The following is a 12,702-nucleotide window of genomic DNA, read 5'->3' as shown; positions in this document are numbered from 1 at the left end:
GGAGAGAGCTATTACAGCCTAGAAGCCTGCTGTCCAGCCCGTGTCTGCCCCACTCCCATCCCCCGCCACTGTCACCCACAAGCAGGAGCAGACGCTTATCCCTCTTCTCAGCTGCGGAAACCGGGCCCAGAGAGGGTGTGGAGCTGCCCAGGGACACACAGCCGGGATATGGCAGAGCTGGACTTGCTCTGGGGGCAGGTGGGGGCCTGCCTTTCCCGGTTCAGGGTGTCTGGGAGTGTGGTGACCTCAGCTCCCACTAACTCTCCTGGAGAGCCCAGCAGGGCGTCTGAAGCCAGGGTTGGACCCCTTTCTTCCACACGTGTGCCGGGTGGGCTGCGCTGGGCTGGGGCCGGGGCGTAACAGGTGCATGAGAGCGGCTCCTCGAGAAGCTCTGGGGACAGCGCGGCGGTTCGGGCTGGACCTGAAGTCACCCAGGCCTGTGCCTTGCTCTTCTGCTCCCCCAGCCCCAGTTTCCGTGTCTCTGAGGTGGGCCGAAGACACCTACCTCCAAGGCTGCTGGGACGGTTCCCCGGGGAGCGCTTGGTGGAGTTGGCGCCATCTCCACCCGCCACCCCTGCCCCCACCCGGCTTCCACCAGGGAATTTGGGATGAAGCCAGACTAGGAGGAGGAGCCCAAGGACAGAGATCCCCTCCCCTCCCCTTCCCTTCCCCCTCCCCCATCCTCACACACTCACACTCACGCAGCCCCCCAAACGGCCCCCGCCCACACCCGCCAGCAGTTTCTCCTCCATCCTTCCAGAGGACATTCTCTGCAGATCCAGGAGGCCCTGAATTCAGGCTTTTGATGTGAATGTCCCCGGGATTCACCTGCGCCTGGAGAAACTGGGCCCGGGCCTCCCTCATCCTGCAGCTGGGGCAGGGGACTGGGTCCCCCTTAGCAAGAGCGTGCCACAAGCAGCCTGGGGCCAGGCGGGACAAGGTCAGGAGGACTCGGGTCCTCAGGTGCCGGGGACTGTGGGCCAGGAGAGTCCCTGGGGGCCGCATCCCTGGAGCCACCAAGTCGAGGGAGGGCAGAGGCCCCAGGAGCTCTGAGCGGAGCTGGGAAGGGGCTGGAGGGGTCACGTGAGCCACCAGAGGTAGGGGCACGACGAGCGCTGGGGTTGGGAAGGTGACTCGGAGGCAGGTGTGGGTGTGTGTGGCGCTGTCACAGAGGAGTCTCTGCGTGCCCTCACCCTGTGCCCCACGCACATGCATACACGCCCTGTGTGCATCTCCTCGCCTGCATATCAGAGCACGTGTGTGTCTAATCAGGGGAGTGTGTGTGTGCACGTCCTGACCGCCTCCATCTGCTGTGTGAAGTGGGGGGAGTTTGGGGGAGGGAGCAACGCTCGCCCTCTTGCTGGGCTCCCTCCCAGGCGGGCAGAGGAAGCCACTGGGGCCCAAGGAGGGGCCGTGAGGAAGTGGAGGGCTGTCTGTTGTCGCTCCCATTCGCTGATGCCTAGGGAGCCCCTGGGCCTGGGCCGGAGGGGCCATGTGGCCCAGCGAGAAGGGGCAGGGGGCAGGGACAGTCTGCGTGTGCACACGTGTGTGTGCTGGTACCTGTGTGTGTCTTTACATGTCTCTTTGCCTGTGTCGGGGGCTGTGCCCTGGGGCCTGGCTGCGTGTGTGCGTCCAGCCTCCCAGTCACCGCAGGCCTGAGGCCTCTGTGTGGGCCACTGCGGGCTTGATGGTGCTTCTTACCTGGGGGGTGAGTGGCCCTGAACTGGGCCTTTTCCCTTCTTCCTACGTGGTCCCCAGAGGAACACGTCCACAGGATGGTCACCACAGTAGGCCTCTGCCAGCATCAGGGTTGAGGCTGGGGCGGGGTCAGAGGTCAGCCTGTGGCTAGAGACTATGGCTGGGGTCAGAAGTCCATCCCCGGCAGAGGGCGGGGGTCAGTCTGTGGCTGGGGCCAGGGGTTCATCCGCGTTGGTGCCGTGGACCGGTTAGGCCTCAGCCACACTGCGGCCCCCAGCCCCTCGGTGGGCCCTGCTGGGCACCAAGCAGGCATGTGGCTGCCAGGAGCTGCTCCCAGGGCCAAGTCAGGATCCCAGCCAGGCCAGAAGTGCCAGGAGTGGGTGGCCTTGGTCATAGCCAGGAACCAAGGTGTACCCTCCGGTCCCAGGACCTTTCCAGAGAATGCGGAGCGGGAGAGGCACCGGGAGACCCCTGCCCACCCTCTCCTCCAGGCTCCCTTCTTCCCTCCACTCTGCTCCCATCTCTCACCCTCCTTCCTTCCCCCCTGCCCTCTGTCCTTCATCTGCACTTCCCGTCCGTCCGTCCGTCTGTCTTCCTTCTCTCTTCTTTTCCCCCCACTGATCCGCTGTCCGAATCCGGGGACTTGCAGTCTCCAAGCTCAGGGACAGAATCCAGCATCTTCAGGTGCGCTGGGACGCTGAGAGAGGAAGGTGATGGCGCGGGCAGGGCGGTGGGGCTGCACTGGCCTGGATCCCCCAGCAGAGGGAGGCTTCGGAGGCTACTGGCAGGGTGAGTGTGTGAGAGAGAGAAAGTTTGGGACCTCCAGGCCAGGTCCCACACCCAGGGAAGAGGGTCCCCTAGCAGGTGGGTGTGCCCTATCTGAGTACGAAGTTATGTGACCTCGTCTGGTGGCCTCCCACCAGTCTAGAAAGGAAGGATGGACAGACAGATGGCACAGATCAAAGGTCGTACAGATCAAAGGCAGGAGGAAGAAGGACCGTTCTTGGCCTGACATTCAGCAGGCACGGTGAGCAGACCCCAGCGCAGGCAGCCCCAGGGCCACAGGCCAGCCCCGGGCAGGAGAGATGGGCGCCACGCAGCCCTGCTCCTGCCCTGACTCTGGCAGAACCTAAATGGGGAGACCCCACACCTGCCTGCGACCTCTCCTGCCGGCCCCTGGGATGCGGGGGAGATGAACAGACGGAAAATGTGCCCCAAACTTAGGGGACTTGGGTATTTATACTCCTGATCCCCCCGCCCCCAGCAAAAACGTCAAGTTCTTTACCCTGAGTCCACATCGTGGCCCAGCTCTCAGGACGTGCTGGGCGTGAGAGGGTTTGGGGAGAAAAAGGAGGCGGGCGGGAGCCGTCTGCTGTCCACGTTGGCCCACGAGGGCAGGGTGCGGGTCTGCCTTGTTCTCTGCCGTCTCCGCGGCGCCCTGACAACACCTGGCACCCGCTGGGCACTCCAGAAACGTTGGGTCAAGGAGCGATCCGTGGGGCGGGCTTGCCTGCTGGTTTGTGAGGTGGACAGGAGCCGCGGGGAGGGAGGTACACGGGCCTCGGCTGCTGACCTGGACCCACAGGTGCATAAGAAGGGGAAACTGAGGCTCGGAGTGGACGCAACTTGTCAGGTCACCGGAGCTGAACCAGGCGGGCACGGCTCCTGGCACATCTGCTAACAGTGGAGGCATCTGAGCTGACAGAGTGGGCGTGAAGGTCACAGACCTGTCACAGGGGCAGGAGGATTGCCCTCCCGCTGGGGGAGCCCGCCCCACGCGCCTACCTGGCTGACCGCAGCGGCTAATCCTGTCAGCCCTACCTCCAAAATAAACCCAGAACTGGACACCCTCTCGGCTCTCCCTGGTCCCCGTCCCGGCCAGGCCACCTCCCTTGGCCTCCCTGCTCCTGCCCTGGCCTCACCCCTGTGAGGACCCGTGGAGGTCCCTGGCCTCCTTGGCTCAGAGCGCTGCAGGGACACCTCATCTCGTGCCCCGTGAGAGCTGCAGGCCTTACAGACGGACACAAGGGCCCGTGGGTGGCTCCTGTCCCTTCTCTGTCCCTGTTTCCTCCCACGTGCCCCATTGCACCTCCACTCTGGCCGCCGGCCTCTGGGCCTCCTCCGCCCTTGCCGTCCCCTCTGTCTGCACAGCTCTACCCCCGGTAGCTGCCTGCCTCACCGCCTTCGTGTTTCAGGTCTGTTCTCACCTGTTTCAAGTGCCAGTTCCCTGGCCAGCGACAGGAAAACAGCATCCCCGCCCCGGGTTCTCCCGGCCCCCTCCCCAGCTTCATTCATTTGTCACAGCACACCTCCCCTAAATGTCACAGGCCACGGAACTCGCTCACTCATGCAGTTTCTTGACAGTGTCCCGACGAGGAAGAAGGGGAGCTTTGTCTTGTTCCTTGTTCTGAATCCTCACGTGCAGGATTGAGTTGCTGGAACATAGAACGGTCCTGGAACATAGTAGGTGCTCAGTAAATATGGGCCAAGCAGTTGGGTGACGGTGGGCCAGTCAGCCATCTGGACCTCAGGGACCCTGTCTCTGAAATGGGGAGGGTGGCTGAGATGAGGGAAAGATGGAAACTTGAAATTGCTGGTGCACCTCTGACCCCAGGCCTGCACCCCTGCAGGCCAGACACCTGGTGCTGCGTCCTCTCCTCGGCGAGCTGCAGCCCCCCTGAGGCCAGGAGGCCTGGGGGTCACCAGAGCAGGGCTGAGCTTGAACAAGACTTCTGGGTCTCGGTAGCACCCGCCTGGCCTGGTGTCTGGAGTGCACGTGCCTTTTCTCCGCCTCTCGTGCCCACCAGGGTGGCGCCTGGCTCACCCCTTCCCTGATGGCCTGTCAGTGAGCCCAACATCTGGCAGCCCCGCTGACCGCATTGCCCGCCTGGGGTCCCTGTTTATTATTTCACCCTGGACAGCATTTGGACACAGGCTTTGCAGGAAGGCGGCTTCGCAGACAGTGCTGGGCGAGTGAAGGGCCGCCAGTCCAAGCCCTGGCTCTCTGACTGCAGCCACGCCTCCCCAGGAAGCAGCGGCCCTTTGAGACCGTGAACACCCCACCCAGGCCCACGGAACTCTCCTGCCAGCCACGCGAGGGCATCCCCTCTCCCCGCCAAGCCTGGTGCAGTACTCAGGTGGTGGGCCACGGACTCAGACCCCTGGCCAGAGCAGGGAGCCAGCCAGCCAGGCAGCTGGCTCAGTGTGGACAGAAGACCCGCCGCGTGCTGGGCGCGGCCGCCACAGTCCCATGAGCCCTGCTAGTGTAGGGTCTGATGGGACAGGCAGACCTAAGCCTGGATCTTGACGCTGTCACTTCATTCATTCCTTTGCTAAGTGCCTACTGCGTGCCTGCTCTGGAAACCTACAGTCAGGTGGGGATCAGCTTGTCCTGCTGTGTGTCCTTGACAAGTCCTCTGCTGGCGCTGAGCCTGGCGTCTCTCAGAGACTGGCAGATCCCTTCCGTGAGGGGCTATCCTCACCACCTTCCATGACGACACTGGTGGAAGGACCCTGGCCGGGTAGGGGGTCTCTGTCCTTTTCGGCAGGTGTGAATCTGGACCCTCAGCCACGCCCTTATCCTCCTTTGGGATGAGCCATGGCTCGCCACCTCATTCCTCCAGACTCTTAGGACGCGTGCTCGGAATCCAGAATCCACGAAGGGCCCTAGAGTGACCTTGGATGAGTCATACCATCTGTCCTTGCCCCGCTGTTTTCTGTCCCCTCCCGTTGTTCTCCAGAGGGGCCCTGGGTTCAAAGAGAAAGCCCCGGGCTGGGTCAGGCTCACTCACTCAGTCACCAAATACTTACTGAATGTGTGCCAAGCACCATTCCAGGCACGGAGGATACACCAGTGAGCAAACAAAAATTCCTACAAAATACATATGTCAGTGAACTGTATGGTACATTAGAAGGTGGGGAAGAGCATTGCAGGCAGAAGGACCAGCAAGTGCAAAGGCCCTGAGGTGAGAATGTGCCTGGTGAATTCAAGGAACCGCAAGGAGACAGTGGTGAGGGGCAGGGGGAGCTGATCGTGTGGGAGCTTTGGCCACTGTGAGGATGTTTTCTTCTGATCACTCTGCAACCAGGAAGGGGAGGGAGCCTGTGCCTGCCCCCCAGGGGAAGGGGGCATCCACTACCATCCTCATTCTCCGCCCCTGCCACGTAGCCCGTGGGTGGCTGGAGGAGGTGGCTGAGTCAGAATGTGGCAGGGAGGGTCTGAGGCTGTGGGTCAGGTGGCACTGAGGCTGGGTCGGGGGTCCCAGCAGGGATTGGGACTCTCTTGTCTAATGGTGCACACAGTGGGCCTCCCCTGGCTCGCTGAGCGGCCTCAGGACTGAGTGACCCTGGTTCCCAGGCCAGATAATCGAAGATGGAGATTAAGCAGTCTGCATTTTAGAGATGGGGGGTGGGGCTAGAGCCTAGAGCGGGGAGAGGCTGCTCAGGGCCTGCTGGTGGGATCAGGTGCCTGCAGTTGGCATCTCTGTTTTTGGTGCGTCCTTCCCAGGTGAGTCTGGGGTCAGCCTAGAGGGTCCATTTCTGGGAGCAAAAAGGGCCGCTCTGTGCCCCAGGCGGTGGCACTCAGGACTGGGCAGGCTGTAAGATGTTCCAGGCCAGTGGCTCCCAAGCCTGGCTGTGAGATGCTGATTCCCAGGCAGAGGGAACAGCCTATGAAGAGGCTCTGGGCGCTTGGGTTGATGAGGTCTGGGCTAGAGCCCAGGAACCTGTTTTTTTTCATCCCCAGTTGACACCTTACAAATGGCAGGTTTGGGAGTGACTGTTCTGGTCACTGGGGTCCTAATGGCCCCTGTGCCACCAGGACCTGGGGGCAGAGCAATCCTTCATAAACCCCCTCTCGAATGCCCCCATCCCCAGCCCAGAGAAGGTTGGGCTGAGGAGGCCCTCCAGCAGTGGTGTGATGTGCTGCTGGCCACTGCCCTCACCAGGTCTCAGGGAAGGCCAGAGAGGGCGGGGAGAAGGCAGGGGTGGGTGTAGGATGTAGGCATCCGTTAGTGGGGGGGTTAGTAGGCGGGGACAGGGGTCCCCTGAATCACTGAAAAGCAAAGCCCGAGTGTGACAGGTCGTGGGGTGCACTCCTCCCTCCTGCCAGACAGAGAGGGGCCTGAGGGAAGGCAAGGTGCCGGCCGAGGAGACTGGCACGGACAGACTGGCGAGCAGGAGAAAGTGGAGAGAGCCCGCTCTGACGCATCAGGGTGATCCCTGGCGCGATAATCGGGCGGACGGACGATAGGCCGGACACGTGTATGGATAGAAGGTGGGTGGATGGAGAGAGGATGGATGAATGAATGAATGGCTGCGTGGGCGGTGCGCTGCCGGGCGAGGGGCGGGCTGCCGAGCGCTCAATCACGGCCCCGGGGCGCGGCGCCCGCCTGCTACGCTCACCCCCGCCCCCCACCTTGGCCCCGCCCGGGGCGCGTAGTTCCGCGTCCCTGGGGCTCTGGGGCCGCTCCGGCGGCGGCCCCGGGACTGGAGCGAGGGGGGGCCGCCCCTCGGCCGCGGGGGAACCGGAGGTACGGTCCCGCCTCGAGGCCCCGGCCCCGCTCTTCTTTGTCTGGGCCTGGTCCTCCGCCGTCTCCGGACCGCGACCCGCCTCTGCGGGCAGCCCTCGCCGCGCGCTTCTGGGCTGCTCCCGGATCTCCGAGCCTTGGGTCCCCGCTAACCCCCAGCCCGTAGGCGTCTTCCCGGCCCGGTAGGGTCCTCCAAACCCGGTGCCTCTAGGACCGCGGGGCTGGCCAGGGCCAGGATTTCCAAGCTGCGTCTCTGGTGCGGACGGGGGTGTGGGGTGGGGGCGGGATGCGGGCCCCCGGCTCTCCGCCTTCTCTCCTCCGCCACCACTCGTCTCGCTTCGCCCCGACCCCAGCGCGGCCTGTTCGTGCCTCAAGCGCCTCTTCTGCGGCGGTGCGGTCCCCGACGCCACGCGGACCCCCCCACCTCCTCACAAGCCAGGCCTCGGCCCCGCACGCAGAACACTGCCCCGCCAGCCCCACACAAGGCCGCCTGCGGGCGCACCCCCGCCCTGCACGGGTCCACCACCCCTACAACCGCAGCCCCACGCAAACAAGCCCCCACGGAGACACGACACCCCTGAGACACACTCGGGCCCACGCAGACAAGCCCATAAACACACAACCTCACGCAGACACGGCCCACACAGGCGCAGTCCCGCACCCCTCGATAAACAATCGCACACAAACAACCCCACGCAGGCACCGCATCACTCCGTGCCCCTGAGACCCAGAAGCACATTCACAAGCTCGCCGCAGGCCCCCAAGCCCCGTGATAGTCACACGGAAGACAGACCAGAAACACACAGCCACACTGATACACACACGGGCCCAAGCGCGCAGCCAGGAGCTCATCCACGGGCTCGTAAGTCACTGGGAAAATATTAAAGCGTTCCCTCCCTCCCCTTCCATGTCTGACGTGCGCGCGCGCGCACGCGCGCACGAAGACACTCACCCCCCACACACCCCACCCCCCCGCCCGGTCTCTAAGCGCCTCGGAGCCTCCTAGCCGTTGACCCCGAGCCCCTGCGGTGAGAGCCGCGGGAGCGTCTCCCCGGCGCCCCCTCCTCCCGCTCCCTTCACCAGCTCCCGCTCCTCCCCCGCCTCCTCCTTCCCTGCCCCCTCCGCCTCCTCCCCTCCCCCGCGTCTGGGGCGCGGGCTGCGCGCAGCCAAGCCCCCTCATCGCGCGCCCCTCCCCGCGCGCGCCCCGCGCCCGCATCGCGCTCGCCGAGTGGATGCGGCCACTGGGCTGTCTCTACCTCCTGCCCCCGGTGGCCCGTGAATAATGGCTACTGAGGGCGCTCGCAGGGTCTGCTGAGAAGGAAACGCGGGGCGCTAGAGGCGCGGCGCGCGCGGGAGCGCGAGGGAGAAAGGAGCGAGCCCCGGGCCGCCGCGAGCGGCGGGCGGAGAGAAAGGAACCGTGCGAGCGCTCACATTTTTTTCTCCCAAGGATCTCATCCGGCCGCCGCGTTCTGGAAGAAACGAGGGGAGAGCGCGCGCGAGCTGAGGAGGAGGAGAGGCGGCGTGGGGAAGGGAGGCGGCGAGACGCGCAGCGCCGGCGCCCGGGAGACCCAGGAGGAACCCGCAGGTATTGTTGGCGGCGGAGCTTTGTGTCTTCGGGGGGCTGATCCGGGCGCGAGGGCTCCCGGGGCTGCCGGCGGGGGTCGCCGCCCGCCCCCGGCACCCCTCCCGCTGCGCCGCGATCTTGGCTAGAGTTGCAGATCTGCCTGTTTGGGGTTTTCCACACCGGTTGAGGAAATCGGTCTCAGAAGGAATTTCTTTTTTCTTTTTTTTGGCCGCAGTTTGGTTGTGCTGGGGATTCCTCCCTCCCCTTTTCTGCACCATACATAGGTGAGGGGTCTTGGCGACAGTGCCACTGGCCTAAGGCTGGGGTCTGAGATGGCGGGGCTGGTGGCCGCGGACGGGAGGGGAGGGACGCGGGGAAGGAAGGAGTTTGCTCAAGTTCGCAATCTGCGCCCGGGAGCTGGTCAGGCGGGGAGGGGTGTCTGCGCGCCCTGTCCTACTCCGGGCCACTGGTGGGAAACTTCCCGAGAGCGCAGCCTCCCGGGGGACTCGGCGCCCCCGACGCCTCGGGCGCTTCCTCCGGCCGCCGCGGCCCCTCCTCGCAGCCCGCGAGCGCGGAGGTCGCGCTCTCCCCGCCCCCGCCTTCCTCCTCCCCCGGCGGCTTCCGGATCTGGACAGAGAGAGAGGAGCTGCTCTAAACACTTCCCGTGGAGACCCCTCCCCACTGGCTGCGATAGCTCCCCTGCCCTGCACCGCCACCTCGCGCGCGCCCCAGCGGCCAGGTTGACAATGAAACCTCGCGCCTGTGCGGTGGCGGGGGGAGGCGGGGGGGGGGGGCGTCGAAGCTCGCTCTCTCCCGGGGGCTGCTGACCCCGGCCGGGGAAAGGGGGAGGGGGGACTCCTTAGGGGGAGGGGCTTGTTTGGGTTAGAGATGTTGACGTCGGATGGGTCGGGCGGGGTGGGGTGCGCAGTGGAGGCCCGAGGCTTGGGTTCGGGGCCCGGGTCGTGGGTTCCAGCCTCTCTCGGGCTTGGTGATTGGCTGGTGACTCCAGGCACGTCGAGGCCCCCCCGCCAGCCTCCTCCCCTCCTGTACAATGCGGGCTTCAGAGGTGATCCCGAGGGTGATGTGTGTGTGTGTGTGTGACGGAGTGTGTGTCTCCTGCGATCCACAGCAGACGGTGCTCCTTGACCCGGAGATCCGGACCCTCGCCCCTCCCCTAGGGGCTGGGGGAGGGGAGAAGAGGGGTGGGAACTTCTCCTTTCCCGCCTGGGCCCTGCGAAGGGAGCGCTGGCCCGGAGAATTTCTGGGGACCGCAGTCCTGAAGGGGGGCTCGACTCAAAGTGGCGGCCGCAGGGTCAGCTAAGCGCTCGGATTCCTTTGCTCCTTGGGGGCGGAGGGGAGGGGTGAAAGGGGTCGGGGCTAGTTGGAATGGGAGCGGGGGTGAAGGAGAGTCCGTGGAAATCTGCCTTCGTTGGGTTCCAGGCAGCGGCGCAGGGCGCTAAGGGGGGCTCTCCCCTTTTTCTCCCGAGGGTTGGGCCCAGCAACCCGGTCAGGTGAAGGAAATCCTTCTACTTAAGGAGGGGTTCCTGCGGGAGGGGGGCAGCTGTTCTGTGGCTCCGTCCAGGCGTGGGAAGAGTTAACCCTCCCGGGAAACCTGTCAGCCCCAACCCGGCAGGTCTCAGTGTGGACCTTTGATGTGCAGTGCTCCCACCTGGTGGGGTGGTGGGACCCTGGGGAGGTGGGAATCTGAGCCCGGAGAAGGTGCCCGAAGCCAGATAGCAGCTGTGTGGCTTCAAGGGAAAAGCGGTTATGCGTACTGCCTTGGGGCTATTGCCGTGGACGTGGGGTGGACGCGTTCCCCCAGTCCCCATTCCCCGCCGTTAAGCGTGGGTTTCTGACCCATAGGCTAGACTGTGAGGCCCTGGCAGCTGAGGGCAGGCCTGCCGAGGCTGCAGGAAGGCAGGACCTGGCAGGATGGATTTCTGCTCACCCGAGGGCCAGATACAGCACAGGCCCCTGGTGTAGATCCTGGCGGTGGGCGGGGGGGCGCGTCTTCCCTCCCCCACTGGTTTCCCTTTCCTGTAAGTGAGAGCCTAGCCTGGCCATGATGAGCACTGGGCCTTGGCTGATGGACACAGGGGTGAGTGCATCAGTGATGAATGAATGAATAGATGAATGGTAGGGGAAAGTTTCTCAATTGGAGGCATTCAGTCCTTGTTATTTTTTTAAATGATATTTTCAATGTATATATTTTAAAATATGGTTAATAGAAAAATGTGAAAAATAGAGAAAAATAAAACAGGTTACAGACAGCCTCGGTGGGCTGTGACAGTGTTAATATCTTGTTGTCTTTCTCCACAGTCTTCTTGACTTGGTGGTTGGTTTGTTTTTTAGAGACTTGTCGGCATTCTCTATGTTCAGACGTATATCCTGCTCTCTTCGTTGGCGCTAACGGGAGCCTTTTCCTGTTTTGTAACCAACTCTTCATAAACACCGCAGTTAATGTCTTCAGGCTTTTCCAATTGGGTGGATGCACCACCGTTTACTTAATGTTCCCCTTTTGTTCCACGTTCTGGATGCCCCTGATGAATGAGGTAGTGGATTTATTTGTGTGGAGAGCTTTTTTTGACGTTTAGAATGATTTCCTCAAAATGACGCTGCTCGCACCTGCAGCGGGAGAAATGGGCTCCTCGTTTTTTTCCTGATAAGTGGAGCACTCTTCTCCTTCCTCCCCACTATCTAGAACCTTCTCTCAGAGCCGAAAGAGCCTTGGCAATGCATCACCTGTCTGACCTCCTTCCTTTGACAGAGGAGGAAACGTGAGCCCAGAGAGGGAAGTGAATTCCAAGGTCACACAGCAGCCGCTGGGCCTTGTAGCAGCCAAGAATGGGCTACTGATCTGCCTTTTGGTTTCCGCATCTGGGCAGAGTCCCTAGGGGTCTTTCATAGGCTGACCTTGGCCATTTCACAGATGGGGGCACGGAGGCCACAAGAGAGGAGAAGCACCTGGCTGGCCTATCGTGTTGGCAGCTGGAGCACCCGACAGCCTCCTCAGCCGTGTGTGTCGCGCACACTGGCTGTGGCCACGATGTCCACGGCACCTGGGGCCACCCGAGGTACCAGCGTGCCATTGGCCAGCCGTGGATTCCCTGCTGCCCCTCCACGCGGCTCCGCCTTCCTCCTTGCCATCGCATTTTCCGGGAGGAAGCTGAGGACCCAAAGCAGACGGCAGAGGACCCCGGTGGTCACGCCCCTTCCCCCAGGCCTCCGCTTACCTGGCTGGAGACCTAGCTCTGGGTCTTCTCAGTGGCTGGGAGTGGGTATCGGCACAGACAGCCACTGCGGGGCAGTGGGGCAGGACCAGCGACATCTCACCCACTCCCTCTGGCTCAGCTTGACCCCAGGAGGCCCCTGGGGAGGAAAGGGAAAGAGGGAAGGGACGGAGGAGAGAGGGAAGGAAGGATGGGAGCGAAGGCGCACGGAGAAAAAGAAAGGGATTAGAAAGGGGGTAGAGGCAGAAAATGGGGAAGGAAAGGACCTGTTTAAAGTGAAAAAAGGAGAGAGGAAGGCCCCGGCCCCCAGCCTCATTGGGCACCCAGAGGAGCGGCTGGGGGCATGGCTCCCAGTGCGGGCGGGGGCGGGGCTGGCCAGAGCTGCATGGCCCGGAAAGGCTGGACCTTGGGGTGGGCTCGCTCAGGGCAGGGTGGAACAGCTGTTCAGGGGGCTCTGGGGATCGGGAGGATCCAGACCAGGTGGGCGGCAGGGAGGCAAGACCTGGGTGGTGGCTTCTCTGTTCGTGGGTCCCTGTGGGGCCGGTGGCAGGGCACCCTCAGGTCAGAGGTCAGGGCCGGGGTGCATGCGGGGGCGAGGCGACTGTGGCTCGGACTCCCCACTGCAGGACAGGGGCCTTCTGTCCCCCCTCTGCGCAGCCCTCCCATGAGTGTGGGTATTTGG

The 12,702-nt window shown here is 63.5% G+C and overlaps 1 protein-coding gene across 5 annotated transcripts in view; it reads left to right on the top strand.

The window, feature by feature from the left end:
• RAI1 (retinoic acid induced 1) overlaps nucleotides 1-12,702 on the top strand; it is a 106,934-nt gene that overhangs the window by 26,629 nt on the left and 67,603 nt on the right. For 2 of the 5 annotated variants that reach the window (XM_082441318.1, XM_082441321.1), the window contains exon 2: nucleotides 8,674-8,811. The exons of 1 other annotated variant lie outside the window; for it this stretch is intronic. The gene's annotated coding sequence lies outside the window, so the exon portion shown is untranslated. Of the gene's footprint in view, nucleotides 1-7,158; nucleotides 7,230-7,297; nucleotides 7,483-8,673; nucleotides 8,812-12,702 lie in introns of those variants that run through there. 2 more of the 5 variants (XM_082441320.1, XM_082441319.1) reach the window with 2 other exon arrangements.

This window comes from Balaenoptera physalus (genome assembly GCF_965194825.1).
Source record: "Balaenoptera physalus genome assembly, chromosome: 20".
NCBI classification, from domain to species: Eukaryota; Metazoa; Chordata; class Mammalia; order Artiodactyla; family Balaenopteridae; genus Balaenoptera; species Balaenoptera physalus.
The sequence above is the reverse complement of the archived record's forward strand: the minus strand, read 5'-3'. Positions and strand labels throughout refer to the sequence as shown.